Here is a 17,947-nt window from a genome sequence, read left to right as displayed (position 1 = left end):
ATAGCATGAAGCTGACTTTCAATCTGCCCTAATGGCTGCATGACTCAAGAAAAAAGGAACAGCCGGAGTTAAGGTTAAGAAACGTCACAATGGTTTGCAATAACTCAAGAAACAGGAAACAGTTTTGCATGTCCTGAATTAGGTCTTGACTTACTGAAAATGTTTGGTTATGTTCAGTAAGCAAATGGTCTTGCAAACTAGATTTAAATTAGTTTATTTTCTTGTTTGGCTTGTTGAGAATGAATCTCATTTAGGAAAGTTTTGTGTTCAGCATAAATGAGCAAAATTGCATAGTATAATTTGAGCTCCAGCTAACTTTGTACATGTTGTGTGCATCATAATTTTGGAAAGATAAATATTTAAAAGTTCAGAAAAACCTCATTAGAGCCCATTCTTAGGAAATGTTTAGACATGGCGACCCAGGGTTCATGTGGGGGGAAACGCACGCCACCCACATCTGTAGGCCGGTGTACATGCACAAAAAGCTGGTAATATGTGGGCTCTGACAGGACATACCTTCATGCTGATTCAACAAAGAAGTGATTCAGAGCTTTTGCAATGGACACCAGTTTATCAATTAACGCATCCTCTAGTTTTAGCTCCTTAGTTTCCCTTGTTATATATCCTATTTCCTTACTTATTATAGTGACTGAACAAAAAATAGTAATGAAATCTAGATTTCTTTTACAGTCTTGTTCAACAGTACAGACCAAAAGTTTGGACACACCTTTCAATTCAATGATGTTCCTTTATTTTCATGACTATTGACATTGTAGATTCACACTGAAGGCATCAAAACTATGAATAACACATGTGGAAATATGCACTAAACAAAAAAGTGTAAAATAACTGAAAATAGCCCTTATATTCTAGTTTCTCCAAAGTAGCAACCTTTTGCTGTGATTACTGCTTTGCACACACTCTGCATTTTCTTGATGAGCTTCAAGAGGTAGTCACCTGAAATGGTTTTCATAGGTGTGCCCTGTCAGGTTAATAAGTGGGATTTCTTGCCTTATAAATAGTCATGAAAATAAAGAAAACCCATTGAATTAGAAGGTGTGTCCAAACTTTTGGTCGGTACTGTATGTCAGTTATAAAGTGACCTTTTTGTTTTAGGTATTATTACAGGAGCCTGGTCATTTCACACTTAATCTGGGAAGATTATAACTACTAGCTTTTCCCTGTAGCTTCAGTGAGATGCTTCTTGAACATCCTTCACTTGTAGACTATTTACTGTACAGTGGAACGTCTGATTTCATATTTGTTTGACAGCTCTTTAAATCCTTCTCTGACTCACAAACTTAATCAGTTTTCTTTCTGAAGACCTCAGACAGCTCCATGGTTCACTGTTACCTCACCAAACGAAGCAAACCAACATAAACATCTAAGGTTTAAACAGAGCAGAAGTCTTTCAAAATGCTGAGGAACCATCTTCTTATCATTCTAATGTATTTTAGAATTATATTCTAATGCCATTTTAAGTTTTAATTGAGTTTATTATTAAAATTTAACAGAAAATATTAAAAAGCATTTTCTTAAGATCTCAAGCTTCTTATCATTGTTGTCATATTTATCAAATATCCATATAGGTTTTCATGGGGTTTCCTATTTTTCTCCTTTGTGTGTGTGGGCGTGTGTGTGTGTGTGTGTTAGCTGTATCACTGAACACCTAATCTAAAATTAGGTTGTTATTTGGGATATACACTGGTATAAATGACAGAAAAATAAATTCAAAAACGTTTTGAACCTGGACACAGTAAGAAACATTAAAAAACTCCAGAGGTAGAAATTCAGTGAACATCAAACTCTTCTCCAATTTTGATCCAGAAAACTGGAAAAAGGGTTGGATTTTGTAAAACAAGCTCTGTTCTTCTTTTTGATTTAAAGTGCTCAAATAAAAAAACATTTGTTCTTTCATTCACTCGCATATAGATCATCTGAAAATTACAGATGTAATTTTCGGCTTTGTCATGTTCCAATTCATAATCTGCAGTGTTCCTGACATTGAGAAATAAGAGAAAGTCATATGAGACAGGGCGAGGTGGCGCTCAGTCAGCAGGTGAGTGGACAAAGACTCCTTTACTTCACCCTGATTGCTCTTGTGAATGCTTCTGTTGCGTAACTGCACATCATTCGTCTACGTACAGGAAGAAGGGAAAGGCTAGTCAGCTCTCACCCACATACATTTTTGTCCAGTCTCTGTTTTAGTGTTGATAACCGTTTGTGGTTGTTAGTCATTATTCTGCTATGTTAGTGTTTCTGTTTTTGAAATGACGTTTTTCATTTATTCATTCATGCATTCGTTCATTTGTTTATTTTCCATACTGGTTTTGTCCGGCTGAGAGGAAGGGTGAGTGGGCGGGAGGAGGTGGGTGGAGGGGTGAGTGGGTGGAGGGGCTTTTCCCTGTGTCTGGAAGCTTCTTCAGCACCACAGGGAGGAGCTGCAGGAGCATGGAGTAAACAGGAAGGGCTGCTCTAACAGCGAATGAACAAAATAAAGGAAAAATGTCAACTAAAGAATTAAATTTTTTTACCTATAGTTGTAATAGTAATAAGTACATGTTTTCTATACATGCTGACTGGCATTAGTACAATTATCTGCTCTGTTCTTACTCATTTTTAAATAACATTTGGGCTATTATTGCACGTCTGTTTTTCTATAATGATATGGGATATGTAAATAGTCCAATGTGCCTATTTCTGTTATAGTGATGTACAGTATAATTATTAATCTTCTTTTAAAAATATATCTTGTTTAAAAACTTTAAGCACTTCTTTTGTGAACCTTTATATTTGGTGCTGCTTTTACACCTGAATTTCCCAATAAAGGTTGTTTCTATTCTATTCTATTTTAATTATCTAAGACGTTTTTTGTGGAAAATGAACTTTCATGAATATCATCTGGCACAAACAAAATGTTAGAGAAAAAATACTATGTGTTATTTTCCTTAAAGGTTTCATCTGTCTTACAAGCAAACACCAAAAAAATATGGATGAAATGATATTAATTCCTATGAGTTTGTGCCACAGATATGCCTGATTTTAAAAAAGAATAATGTCATACTTCATCAGATATTCCTACTTCCTAAGTTTACAGAGTGATTACAAATGTCAAAGGATGCTCCTTGGCTACAAAGCTTACTTTCAGAGTGAGTAATGATGTTACTACAAACAAGAAGCACTTCAGAGCGGTTTAGGTCAGTTTAAACCAGCTGCAGATTCATTCACAGATCATCTATTTGTGTTTTCAAACATCCACAGCAAGCTGTGACAGCGATCTTAACTCCAGGAATTTTCATTTCTGAGAACTTCGGAATCTGATGCTTGATGATTCACGTTTTGTCACGCCACACAAACTTCAAATTATTTTAGTAGGAATTCTTTTAAAATATTAACACACAGCCGTACATAGTTGCTAAGTGAAATTAACATTATATGTGCATAAAGTTTTTTTTTTTTTTTTCATCAATTAAAATCTGAACTGTGTGGAGGGCATTTAAATTCTCCTGCCCTGAGTCGATACTTTGTAAAATCCATTCTGGCTGCAGTTAGAGCTGCAAATCGGTATGGGTGTGTCTTTACTTGTTTGCAAATCTTAAATGTTTGTCTTTCGTTCGTGAGATTAGGTAGATAAAAGCTATGTATCATGAGATGTGTATTTAGTATCCCACATAGTTTGCAGTCCTTTGCAGCTTCTAACATGCCTCTCTTTTGCTCCATCCATCTTCCAATCAACTGTCATGCTGCTCTGACCTTCATGCTGCTTTTTCTTCAGTGATGTTAAATCATAAACTTCTGATTTATACTGACATAACATTCCACAGATGTGGACTCTATTAACTGATTTAATGACTTCTGAAGGCAGCTTAATGTACTTTAAAAAGAAGCATTAAAAGAGTAAAAAATGCTAATATTTCAGGTTTTCTATTTGTAAAACAAATAAAATACATACATGACTTTCCTTCCACTTCCCCAAAGTGTGCTACTTTCTGTTGCTCTATCATAAATAAGTTAAGGGGATGTTAATACTTTTGCAACAATGTTTTTTATTTATTTTTTGCTCATTTGTATAATTTGCATTTCCATTTGTTTTGAATCAAATTCTTGTAGAAATATGAAAAAAAAGGATTTTATAGAAAACCAGAGAAATGCATGCATAAGGATAACTTTACAGAGAATGGGTTAAAAAACATTTACTTTTAAAGATCATTTTAAAAGTTGCCAAGAAAGTTTATCTCCTTGGAAACGCAATACAAAGTAAAAATGGATGACTCAAGACTGGATAGTCCAATGTTTGCAAGACATAATATGCTGGACAGAAACCAGTTATTGCAGAAAATCTGTATGCGCTTCAACCCTCTCCACTCCTCTTCCGTTCTGGCTCCTGTTTCCACCTTTATCCCACCGTGACTCATCCAGTGTAAACATACACAAACTCTGAGGTTTTCCAATGTTGTCCCAAGAATTATGTTATCATCTTAAACATGAAGAATTGCTGCTTTTGCAATCACTGCCGTTGCTCCTGACATGACATCATACACCCAGAAAATAGCAATGCTAGATAGTTGACCAAAGAAAAGTAGCACTGTGTCACATTCTAAGTTGTACTCGCTACTCTACATTTGCACAAAATGCTCAGAATTACAATTTTTTATTTGTTTCAATCGAATATTTAGAAGTGGATTTATGAAACCGACACTGATATTTAGCAGCTTGGGGACAGATTCCTGACTTTTTCCTGTCCAAATAATCCACAGATATAACTCCACAGATATAAGTAGGTCCTCAAAGTTGTGTGTTTAAATGCAATCAAGGTCAAGTAGGTGATTACAGACAATAAATATGTGACTTTATGTCTAGCCACAAAATATACTAATAAAGGAGGTTTGTTTGTGGTGTAATTATGTTGCAATTTACATCCATGTATTTTTTATAGTCGACACGACTCAATCATTAAATAAATATGAATGATTCTTCTGTTACAAGGTACATTTCTGGTGAATTACTTCTGTTTGTTTCTTTTATGCTCACCATTGTTTGTCACCTTCAGATGCCACAGCCTGAACAGGTGTGTGGGACGGGCCGGCCCAGCATTTTATGTTTAAATTGGTGTCACTGATTACATCACTGAGTAGAACCAAATGGAGGATTTTCCTTTTGAATGACATTGTTTATTCTCTTAAAAGGAACCTTCCGACTTGCCCTGTTTTAAATATTTTAGTTTGCAGACCATTTAGTTATGTAGATGAATTTGTAAATTAGTTTAATAATCTTATTCCTATTTCTTTGTTTAGATTTTGCTGCGTGGTTTGACCTATTTTCTAGTAGTACAGATTAATGCAATGCAGATGTGTTTCTAATTCTGTTTAAAACTTGCAAGATTTTGGAAGTTTTATGTTAGAAGACGCAGACTGCAAAGAATAAAATCTACCAGGAGGAGCATTGAACAGTCTGCTGATTTCTTACCACCTTTCTTGACGCTCTGACTCCACTACATCACACACTGAGGCACAGACTTATTTGATTATAGGAGGATTTATTTCAGACTCAGACGTCTGAGTGGAGTTCAGTGAAACTGAATTGTTTCCCAAAGCACAGTAATCACAGCGTGCCTTTATAGCCTTACAGGCAGTGAACCCACAACTTCCCATATTTGACATTTTTAAAAAGCTCCACCTATATAAAAACACTGCCTTCTCTGCAGGCACACATTTCCCAAATGTGACAGCCTGTAGCTTTGATTGTCTGTAAACACTGTTATCCATCCATAACTTTCCTTCTTAGTCACTTAGTGTAACCCTCTGTCATTGAAATCTCCTCCTGAGATATAAAAAAAAGCTAATATGCTATAAGACACTACACAGATATTATTAGGAAGATGTATGAACGCAGAAATGAGGATTGTGTCTTGTCTTAGTAGACAGTCGATTTTTTGCCATGTGTGCCTGAAGAACACTGTTAATGAAATTAAGGAAATTGATAATAGGTTCCTACATATCGGAAAAGTAAAAGTAGAAACTAATGACTGTTATCCACCCACATACGCAGTAGATTCTGCACAATATTTATTACAACATTCATACATTTGCTTCTGATCTTCTTGATGTTTAGATAGAGGACTCCGGAAGGATGGATGGCTGGCTGGATGGATGGATGGATGGATGAATGGATGGAAGGAAGGAAAAATATTTTGGAAATTTCTAAAATAGAGATTTTCTTATTAAAAAGTGTCTTTTTTTGGCTCAGTAAGTGTCCCATGTCACACTCTTGGGTTTTTCTCTGTTTAATGTAAGATTTTTATTTATTTATCTTTTTTTTTTCCAACTGCAATGATTCTGCTTATTAAGACCTATTCCTTTCATTTCATGACAAAGCAACCTTGTCTGGAAATTATGTTATTCATCTGTTTGCCAAAGTGGAAGAGTTTTTCTTCTTTTACTGCTGGATTTAGACAAGGCCCGAGATCCAATTTGTTCGTTGCTAACACTAATGTCTAGAGATTGATGTGCAGCATGAGTCAACATTTGAACCTTAACAGGTTTAACATTTCAGGTTTTAACGTTGAATGTTCAGACTGTGACTCACTGAAAGATGAGACATATTGTGCACAATAAAGACTCATTCACAAATTCAGTTTGTAGGGGGCTATAATTAACTAAGACAATAATTTGAAAATGATAAAAGTATGCATAGAAGACGTCAAGCCAAAAATTTCCACTGAAATTCCACCGGATCTGAGGCAACATGAGATGAACAGTAACAGGGAGTATGACTAAACTGAGCATCAGGATCTAACTAGATTTGGGTAGATGGTGACAAAGGAGGAACCAGAGTGAGGAAAACTGAACTGGTGTTAAAGGGGAAATTTATCTGCAAACAATGAACCGCAGAACCTGGTTTACACAACTTTGCAGGAAATAAACACACCTAATGATAAACAGGAAGATTGGTACAAGGGAACAGAGATAAGGTTTACACAACCTACAGAGCCAACCAAAGACAGAGCAAACCTAAAACATACCAACCTTCACAATCTCTCACCTTCACATTTTAAACATTTTGACAGGTGAAAATAAAGGTTTTATGCTAAATAAAATAAGATATTACAATCATATCAATCAGATTCCACTTTCCTCCACCTTAAAGATCTGGTACCTTTCCATTTAATCAGAGCAAGGCTGCGTCACTGCTTTGCGTGAGAGGTTTTGGGGAATGTAAAATAGCAATGTGAAAATCATTAAACCACAACTTATCTGGAACTTATCTCGTGCCAGCCATGCTAAGTTTCACCTTCCATCACGTCAAATAAATAGGAATGAAGAAACTACCTGTAGGTTATTAATGATAGCACTGGCAATTAATTTAAAAAGTTGTCCCATGACGGTGTAATAATAGTTTCATAGCGTAGATCAGTGAGTGATGGAAACTCTGAATGTGGCATTGAAGTAAGGGAAATATATGCTGATCTTCATGAACTGAGAAATTACAGCTGGCCTAAACTTACCCTGGTCAGAGTAATAAAAAATAACTGTAACTGTAACAAACAAAGGTGGACACCACACACAATGAGAATCATGATAAGAAGAGTAGAAATAACCCCCAAACTCCCTGTTGTTAAGGTTCTGTTAAAGCAGTGACTGAAACTGCACTTCACACCTTGTGAATAACGCCAAAACTTATGACTCCACAATCTCAAAGCTGTAATTGTGACTGTATGTTTTTTTCCTTCCACTACGTTTTCTATTACTAAGCATATGAGCAGCCAATGTCTTTTGCCTTGTGGTATTGTGGAGCGTGACAATGCCTGTTTCACAATGATCATCAGTCTTCCTCATGATAACTTTGACCATGACAATGTCACAACTACATGTTACTGTGTCATTAATTTTATAGGTTTCATGCTATATTTTTCATTTCATAATAGAGGGAAATTTTGTTTTTTATATATTCTCATTATAAAATAAATTTAGATAGCACTGAAGGATTGCTGAAATAAATTAACCTTTTGATCATATTATATTCTTTGAGATGTGGATATATGGCAACTTGATGTATTTTTTAGTCAAATAAAAAACATAATTATTTGAGCCTGATAATTATATTTTTTTGTATATTTATAATATCTCTTTTATTGAAATTCCCTACTTTTAAACATTAAGTCTTCACAAAAACTTAATTTTTTTTGTCTCTGTCATTAAATTAAGTGAGTTTCAGCCTAAATGTGAGAGAAAATGTCACTGAATGTCACCTTGTTTAACCCACATTCACAACATTGCTCATCAGCTGCTACGTGCAGAATCTCAACACCAATTAGATGTTGTTTTACTGAATGTTCTCCTCTGGGTGTTCTGTGAATGTCCTGCCAAATAATACCTCTGTCCTCCCTCTGATTCAGAGAGCTCTTTGATTGAGATTTATACTTCTTTTTATTTACCCAAATTAAATTAATTAAGAGTTTTCTGGAAATATTTTATCACACAAACATTACAAGAGAAGTTCCTGTCTGGAATGAACCTTTCACAAAAAAACATTACACATTAAGGTTTTTATTTACGCACCATTTTTACTCCCACGCAATCGTTTTACAGCAACTGAAAAGGTAGAGATAACATGGAAAAATTTGCTAAGATTGAGAAAGGCCTTTGACTGACACCTTAAATATGTCACTGAGACACCCTATTACTAACATGGGAAAGGGACAAAATCTAACAGATGTCATTTTACAACTGTGTCTTGGTATTAGTCACCATGTCTGATGAACAGGCTAACTGATCAACACCGATACCAAAATGTGACTGATAACAGGCGTTAGTCCTTCTTTATGAATCAAGACATTCACAACATTTTAGTTTGTTGATTTGAAAGGGTGTACCCAAGGATGCCATTGACCTTCTGCATGAAAAACGCTTCAGATCAAGCAGTTCAATATTGGGTCAAGTATTTGGTTTGGGTCAAATATTTAATCTGGGCTGTGTGAATACAAGGTGTGTGGTTTATGGTTATGATGCCCCACAGTCTCATTCACAGGTAAATGATCAGTAAACGAAGCATAACAAACACATTTTGTCATGTGCTGCCCCCTCACACAGAAGGACTCCTGGGTGAAGAGCCACATTACCCATATCAGTACCTGAAACTGTGGCTGTAATTTCACACATTAGGGGCAATTTAGAATCAACAATAAGCTTCAGATTCATAGTTCTTGAATAAAATACCTGCCCAACTCACACAGAAAAGTCCCTGATTCGGAGATATCCCGACTGTGAGAGGACATTGCAAACACAAACTATGCCACCTGTTTCAACACTCTAGGTTATAAAAATCAGTAACACTCCTATGACTATTAAAGTTTCACGAAAAGTAAATACAGAGCCGTGTCAGTTAGTTAAGAGCAGAGTCGAGATTTGTAAAGTCAACAAATGGTCTTTGTACTATAAAAAAGACCAAAACAAAAGCTGGCTTTAACCAACAATTGTGGTGTTACTAATTTAGACATTGGTTTATTTTTTAAAATGCATACAAAGATGGGAAAACCATAACTTCATAAGAAATGTATATTCTTAAGCAAGTGGTAGTTTTCCAAAGTTCTTTAAGAATAAATAATTAGAGTCAAAACTGTGCTGTTATTTAATCAAATCTATCTTAACCCTATCATTGGTATGCAGGAGGCAATGACCGAAAAAATGTTGTCTTCTCCCTATGAAAGCAATATTAATTAGTAACCAAAAAAACTAAACTTCTGCTGACGATTTTTAAATGTATTCTTATCAGTTTTACGTGCAGCTCAGACAATAAAACCTGATAAACGGTATCCCTCCCAACATTTCTGGCATGCTGTTGCGTCTGTTGAGTCTACTTTTCATAGATGGCCGTGTTTAACATATTAGAGTGATGAGTGAGAGCGCGTCTGATGGATGAGCAATAATATTGTCGACGTAACCACACGTCGACTTGTTGTGAGGCAATTTAACGACCGTTTTAGGTTTTTCTTTATCTCTTTATCTTACGTGACACATTTTGATAAATAATAAAAACAAATTTTCTGGGTGACCTCTAAAGGGAGTTACATATAACTCCACGAGCAGCTCACATTTAGAAAATGTTTTAGTGTTGAAACTCTTAAAAACTGGACGCTTGAAGCATAATGTAAACATCCAACATTTCAACTATAGTCTGAATGTTTCATAAAAAAACCTTTACTTACTCTGTAAAGATGCTGGTAGACACGAAGCTTATGAACAGTTTTAAGGATGCTTGTTTAACCAATGGATGATCTATGATTCATTCAGACATAAGATAGTCAGGAAATTCAGGCGAAACAATTAACGCCTTCCAACTTCTTTAGAATTAAGATGGAAAGTTTCAGGGAAGTGAAAGAAATCAAATACATTTCATTAATTGGTCAGGAAGTTGGAACACCTCTACACAAGCCAAAGGCATTTCAGTTTGCTGGTATTGATTATGCAGATGTGTTCTTATACAATGTCAAGCTGGAAAGACATCAGAAAGAATCTTAGAAAGATATTGTTGCTGTAGGTTGAAAGTGCTTCAATGACATTTTGAAATAATTTGAGGTTGAAATAATTTGAGTTTCATACAGGTGGAAAATATTTATTGAGAGAATGGGTACCATGGTAGAATCAAACTGACAAGTAAGTGATTGAACCTAACATGGGTGATGATTACTAGATAAAGAAAACGTGGTTGTTAGTGAAGAAGGGAGGAAGAGAGAATAGAATGACCATACTGAGAGGAATAACTAATCGAAATAAAACAACACAATGAAAACACAGAGATCTGACTAAATATCTTAAACAAGATCTAACCCCCCACTACGCCTAAAAAGACTAAATACAAAATACAAAGCTACAATACAGAAACACAAGAAAGGATGTAAAGACAAACCACAAAACTCAAAGTGCTTAAATCCTAAGAGCCAAAACACACCAATTTCAGACTCTTCAAGTCTCAGTTCAAGACAGGATGATTAGAAAAGATTGTACATGTATAGTTTGTTAAAAATGGTTTTCTGGAGAAAAACTCCTTGAGGAAACAAACAATATGGCAGCTTGACTTGAGTTTAGCTTGAATGAGTCACACTTTGGCTCAAATTAGAGGCGATAGGCCATGAATGAAGAAACCCAAACAGAATATCATTAGTTTAACCAACTGTTAAACATTGTGGTGGAAGGGCTTAAGTTTTACCCACAGGATCTGAAAACCTTCCAGTCATTGAGTCACGTTTGAACTCTTCTGGTTGCAAATGGGAGGCCATCATATACAGTAGGCTGACTATAGTTGAACCTTGACCCCAAATTGGATCATACAAGCAATGAAGTAATGTCTAAAAGACACCAAAGTAATGACAGACATTGACAATCATATGGAACCTGACTGTGTTATTTGTGCCAAAAGGTGAGTGCAAACTGTTGAATACCATTACAGACATCATTGGCAGTCATGAAATTTTTCTCTCTGTTTTCTATCGACACCACAGGCCTCTTGGCAAAGAATCAGTTTCCAATGTTATCACACACTACCCACACCCTGTGGGTGGAGTCAGTTTCTTAAATTAAAACTATGATAATTAAATATTTTAATGGTTTTGAGCAACAAGGTGATACGCAAAGTGTTATTTACTGAAAGCTGAATCAGTTAAAATTTGTTTAATTTTAACTGATTTAATTTCCCTTTGGGAGTGTGAGACCATTTCCAAGTCTCACACCCCTTCTTTTGTCCTCTACTTATCAATGGTCGTTAGGTAGTGGACATTAAATTTGTTATTAAAAAAACACAGAACTCCCATGCCACCCAAGACCACTTTAAAACCCCTCATCTAAGAACAACCATGCAGGTAGTTTAACCTGAAAAAGTTCTTCTATGTAATGTTTATAGTTTCTTAGGCCAAGATACAGTATATCCAACTAAGGTAATTTTGGTGTGAGAGGTGATGTTGAAATTGAACGTGTTGCTCATTGCTTTGGTAGTTTCTATGTGCTTCTGAACTGTAGTCATCAAGTGTAACATCTGGATTGTAAATGAAAAAGTCTCTCACACCGAAAGTCGCCGCGTGATGAAGTGGAGACATTGGAATGAGGAAAAGAAAACTGTTTTGATGTTTGGATCATTTAAGTTTTCTATCATTTGTTTCTATTCTTGATACATATTCTTCCTTGTTTTCTTTTTAATTTGGTCAAATTAAAAACCCTTAATGCTTAACATCAGGTTATAAGCCTGATCTTAAGGGAATCACATTATTAACCTGATTCCCTTAAGATCATTATTGTCAGGAATCACAATAAAACATAGAAAAAGTAGTAATCAATTATTAGATCTCTTCCTCCTTGGTACACAATGCCTTGTTGTTGGAGGGAATTTCTCTTTCTCTTGTTTTTTTCTGAACTTCCTGAAGGAATTGTTTCTTGTTTTTGATGTTTTCTGTAACAAAGCCAAGTGAATAAAGACTTTTTTTAAAAATCAAAGTCTGACATTTCTTCCTCTGCTTCATATGTCATAGATTGCTTTTCTTTTTTTAATCTGTCTTTTTATTACCTGATATCAGACATGACTGTGCGCTCATGTGTCCACAAACCACATAGTATGCTTATGGGTAAACTCACAGCTACATACAAAGTTTTGTCAATAACCATGGTAACATTTTATTAATTTTAACAGGCCAAACCTAATAAAACATTAAAACTATTTGTTGGTAGTTTGCACTTAGCCTTGAATTCCCCCTCATCACCCTCAGGCTCGTTTCCTGTCACCATGACCTCAACAGTGTGTTTCTAGTTGAAGTATGACAGACATGTTATTAGCTAGGATGTGTCAACCCTGAAGCAAAACCTCCATCATTAAGAAAGAATGACATGGGGATGTTCCCTGTAGCTAAGGAGCAGCTTTGTTGAGTCTCAGACCAACACTGACAATAAAACCCAAACAAGTCACATGATCAGTTTGCTTTTATTTGAGTTTATTATATATTTTTTTAGCATATTTTGGACTGTACAAACCAAGGTATTCAGAGTGAAGGTTAAAAAAATTCTGTGTCCACATTTCGTAACTGATTTGTGTCAAACCTCACAATGATTTAAGACATTGATTTTTCTAGATTTTTACATCTTTTTTTAAAAAAAAGGTTTTACAGGACATGTGAGTTATGCGTGTTTAGATTTTCAGAGAATATTTAAAGTTCTCACTTCCCCTTTTACATTTGAGTAGAAATGCCTGTGATTCAAAAGAAAAATATACAGTACAGCAATGGAATAAATTTTGACCACATCGTTGTTGCAGCTTAAATAGGATTTAGGACGGAAAATAACAGCAAGGTGGTTTGGATACAAGTTTGAGATTAACAGATCCTCAAACGGTGTGTGTTAGCTCAATGTGCTAGCAGAAAACACATCAGCACTGACATCAGAGAAGAAACTGTTGTTGCCTATAAATGTCAAGTCACGTTTGAACTGATTTCTAATAGTTTTCACTTGACTGCTTAGGTTGGACGTGAGTTCTGAGGGTCTTTCAGAAGAACTAATTTAATTCAAGATAATTCAGAGCCACATTTCCTTTGTGCCTTTGCACCACTTTCCAGCTGACCTACACTGCACCACTTGCAAGGTGTCACGTAATTCTGGTGAAGGTCCCACTCCCACTGTAAGTCTGGCTCCTGAGCAGTGAGAAGGACAAAAAACATGCTGAGCTGTCCTGATCATCTCCTGCACTCGAGCCCACGCTCTGTTCATCCTAATTAGATCCACACAAAGCAAGATGGGTTCCCCTTGCCCGATCTCATAGAGCAGGATCTGAGCAGGCCACACACTGACGTACAACCATAGTCACAGTCATGCTCTGGCATCAGACAGTGAGGAAATAACAACTTACTAACTAGAAAATTTCGGAAGAAATTTAGCCGGGGCCTGCCAAGGCGCGCCCGTGGGGTTCGGGCCCGGCGTCGTCGCGCCACAAATCGGCGTCGACGCCAAAGAACGCCGCGACGTAAGCAGTGGCACGCGGAGAACCGCAAGAACGTTAAGCGAGGCGGACGTGCACCGTTCGGTACGATTTAAAATGTTGTCGAGGCTTTTATTTTGGAAGTTTCAGTATGCTTCATTTCAAAGGGCCAAACTAATCCCATGCGTAATAGTCCTTGGGTTAAAATAGTTATATAATGCTCAAAACACAAGTAGCTGATGTAAAAGTATTCAAGGCTTTTATTTTGAAATTTTCAGTATGCTTCATTTTAAAGTTCTGAACTAATACCACGTGTAAGAGTGCTTTGGATGAAAAAGTCAAATAAAGCCAAAAAGAGCAATTACGTCATGTAAAAATATTCAAGGCTTTTATTTTGAAATTTTCAGTATGCTTCATTTCAAAGGGCCAAACTAATACCATGTGTAACAGTGCTTTGGATGAAAAAGTCAAATAAAGCCAAAACAGAGCAATTACATGATGTCAAAATATTCAAGGCTTTTATTTTGAAATTTTTGTTAATCTTCATTTCAAAGGGCCAAACTAATCCCATGTGTAACAGTGCTGTGGATGAAAAATTAATATACGGCCAAAAAAAGCAATTACATGATGTAAAAATATTCAAGGCTTTTATTTTGAAATTATTATTATGCTCCATTTTAAAGTTCCGAACTAATCCCATGTGTAACATTGCTTTGGATGAAAAAGTCATATACGGCCAATAAGAGCAATTACGTCATGTAAAATATTCAAGGCTTTTATTTTGAAATTTTCAGTATGCTTAATTTTAAAGTTCCGAACTAATCCCATGTGTAACATTGCTTTGGATGAAAAAGTCATATACGGCCAAAAAGACCAATTACTTCATGTAAAATATTCAAGGCTTTTATTTTGAAATTTTCAGTATGCTTCATTTTAAAGTTCTGAACTAATACCACCTGTAAGAGTGCTTTGGATGAAAAAGTCAAATAAAGCCAAAAAGAGCAATTACGTCATGTAAAAATATTCAAGGCTTTTATTTTGAAACTTTTGTTAAGCTTCATTTCAAAGGGCCAAACTAATACCACGTGTAACAGTGCTTTGGATGAAAAAGTCAAATAAAGCCAAAAAGAGCAATTACATGATGTAAAAATATTCAAGGCTTTTATTTTGAAATTTTTGTTAATATTCATTTCAAAGGGCCAAACTAATACCATGTGTAACAGTGCTTTGGATGAAAAAGTCAAATAAAGCCAAAAAGAGCAATTACGTCATGTAAAAATATTCAAGGCTTTTATTTTGAAATTTTTGTTAATCTTCATTTCAAAGGGCCAAACTAATCCCATGTGTAACAGTGCTGTGGATGAAAAATTAATATACGGCCAAAAAAAGCAATTACATGATGTAAAAATATTCAAGGCTTTTATTTTGAAATTATTATTATGCTCCATTTTAAAGTTCCGAACTAATCCCATGTGTAACATTGCTTTGGATGAAAAAGTCATATACGGCCAATAAGAGCAATTACGTCATGTAAAATATTCAAGGCTTTTATTTTGAAATTTTCAGTATGCTTAATTTTAAAGTTCCGAACTAATCCCATGTGTAACATTGCTTTGGATGAAAAAGTCATATACGGCCAAAAAGACCAATTACTTCATGTAAAATATTCAAGGCTTTTATTTTGAAATTTTCAGTATGCTTCATTTTAAAGGGCCAAACTAATACCACCTGTAAGAGTGCTTTGGATGAAAAAGTCAAATAAAGCCAAAAAGAGCAATTACGTCATGTAAAAATATTCAAGGCTTTTATTTTGAAACTTTTGTTAAGCTTCATTTCAAAGGGCCAAACTAATACCACGTGTAACAGTGCTTTGGATGAAAAAGTCAAATAAAGCCAAAAAGAGCAATTACATGATGTAAAAATATTCAAGGCTTTTATTTTGAAATTTTTGTTAATATTCATTTCAAAGGGCCAAACTAATACCATGTGTAACAGTGCTTTGGATGAAAAAGTCAAATAAAGCCAAAAAGAGCAATTACGTCATGTAAAAATATTCAAGGCTTTTATTTTGAAATTTTTGTTAATCTTCATTTCAAAGGGCCAAACTAATCCCATGTGTAACAGTGCTGTGGATGAAAAATTAATATACGGCCAAAAAAAGCAATTACATGATGTAAAAATATTCAAGGCTTTTATTTTGAAATTATTATTATGCTCCATTTTAAAGTTCCGAACTAATCCCATGTGTAACATTGCTTTGGATGAAAAAGTCATACGGCCAAAAAGAGCAATGACGTCATGTAAAATATTCAAGGCTTTTATTTTGAAATTATTATTAAGCTCCATTTTAAAGTTCCGAACTAATCCCATGTGTAACATTGCTTCGGATGAAAAAGTCATATACGGCCAAAAAGAGCAATTACGTCATGTAAAATATTCAAGGCTTTTATTTTGAAATTTTTGTTAAGCTTCATTTTAAAGGGCCAAACTAATACCATGTGTAACAGTGCTTTGGATGAAAAAGTCAAATAAAGCCAAAAAAGAGCAATTACGTCATGTAAAAATATTCAGGGCTATTATTGTGAAATTTTCAATATGCTTAATTTTAAAGTTCCAAACTAATCCCATGTGTAACAGTTACTGAGTTAAATCAGTTATATACAGCCCAAAGCAGCAAGTAGTTGTAAAGGCCAGTTCTCAGTCCTGATCTGTTTCAACTGAGGATAGATAGAACTACAGTGATGCGTTTTTGTAGTCCAAATCACCAGCCAATAGCCTCTTGAGTTCCGTTGCTATGGCAAATAATGGTCTCAGCAGGTGTGAGCTCTGAGCTGTGAGCTCTCAAACACACAAGTGTGTTTGAGCAAACACACTTTACTGAAAAAAAGCATTGGAAACAAATCCTTCTTGTTCGGGAACCGTAATACATATTCGAAAAGCGTTTTAAGCGTATGACAGTTCAATGTGTCTTCTGCGATAGTCCCGAGATTCATATCTGTACCTCACTCAGAGCATTTACAGTGATGAGAGAAAGAAATGTTGTGCCCATATCTGATCCGAGGTCGGCTGTCACTCTAATATGACCAAAAATGAGAAACTTTGGGTCGCTTAGAGGCAAATTGTGGACAAACCGTAACTGGTATCGACGAGCCGTCTTCACTTTCGAAGAGATCACAGACGTATCTACAAAATGAAATTTGAATGGCATTTCTAGGTGAATTTGTGACGACACAGCAAATCCTCAAAAATAGGGTATTTCTAGGATTTTTCCCATTGACTTATAATGGGATTTTTTTCGTAGTTTTTTGCGAATTATGTCGCCACGTTAAGCCCAAATCCCACCAAAAGTAATAGCAATCATGGCGTGAATTTTCTGCACGTTTTGATACCTCATTTGTAGGTGTGCACCCAGCGGTATGAGCCGCATTAACGGTTACGGAAGAAAAATAAATAAAGAGACGCTTCTCTCCGACAATAGTAATAGGTTCCTGCCATTGCTTTGCATGGCAGGCCCCAATAATGCCTCCACACAATCAGGTCGTTTTCGTGCTGTGATAGGCCAAGTTCTTCCAACGGGATATCCCGAGCCAAACATTATGTGATGGAGAAGCAACTCTTTATGAGGATGAGCTGAGATGACAACTGATGCACATGACTTAATTAATACAATGCTCTTAGTCCTGCATGTGGGTGTGTTTTCATTTGGATGTGGAAGCTGTTTCTTTTGTGAGAAATGCGATGGAAAACTTTCTATTGAGGTTAGAGAGGACGATGTGTAGCGCTGGCGAGCTGATTCACGACGCCATGCTGCCCGTCACGTCAGCATTTTTGTCGTCGTGTTTGAAGTGGACAGGGTCCTCTGGAGACTTTATCCTCCACCCACTTGCTGCATCTCTTCCCAACAGAGGCTGGGTGTATGTTTTCAGAATGGGCGGTATTTCTTATACATCAATTACAGTAAAGCTGTTTTTTCCCAGAACCTTTTCCCAGAAAAGTT

The sequence above is a fragment of the Xiphophorus maculatus genome, chromosome 9, assembly GCF_002775205.1.
Source record: "Xiphophorus maculatus strain JP 163 A chromosome 9, X_maculatus-5.0-male, whole genome shotgun sequence".
Taxonomy (NCBI): Eukaryota; Metazoa; Chordata; class Actinopteri; order Cyprinodontiformes; family Poeciliidae; genus Xiphophorus; species Xiphophorus maculatus.
Note: the sequence above shows the minus strand (reverse complement) of the source record.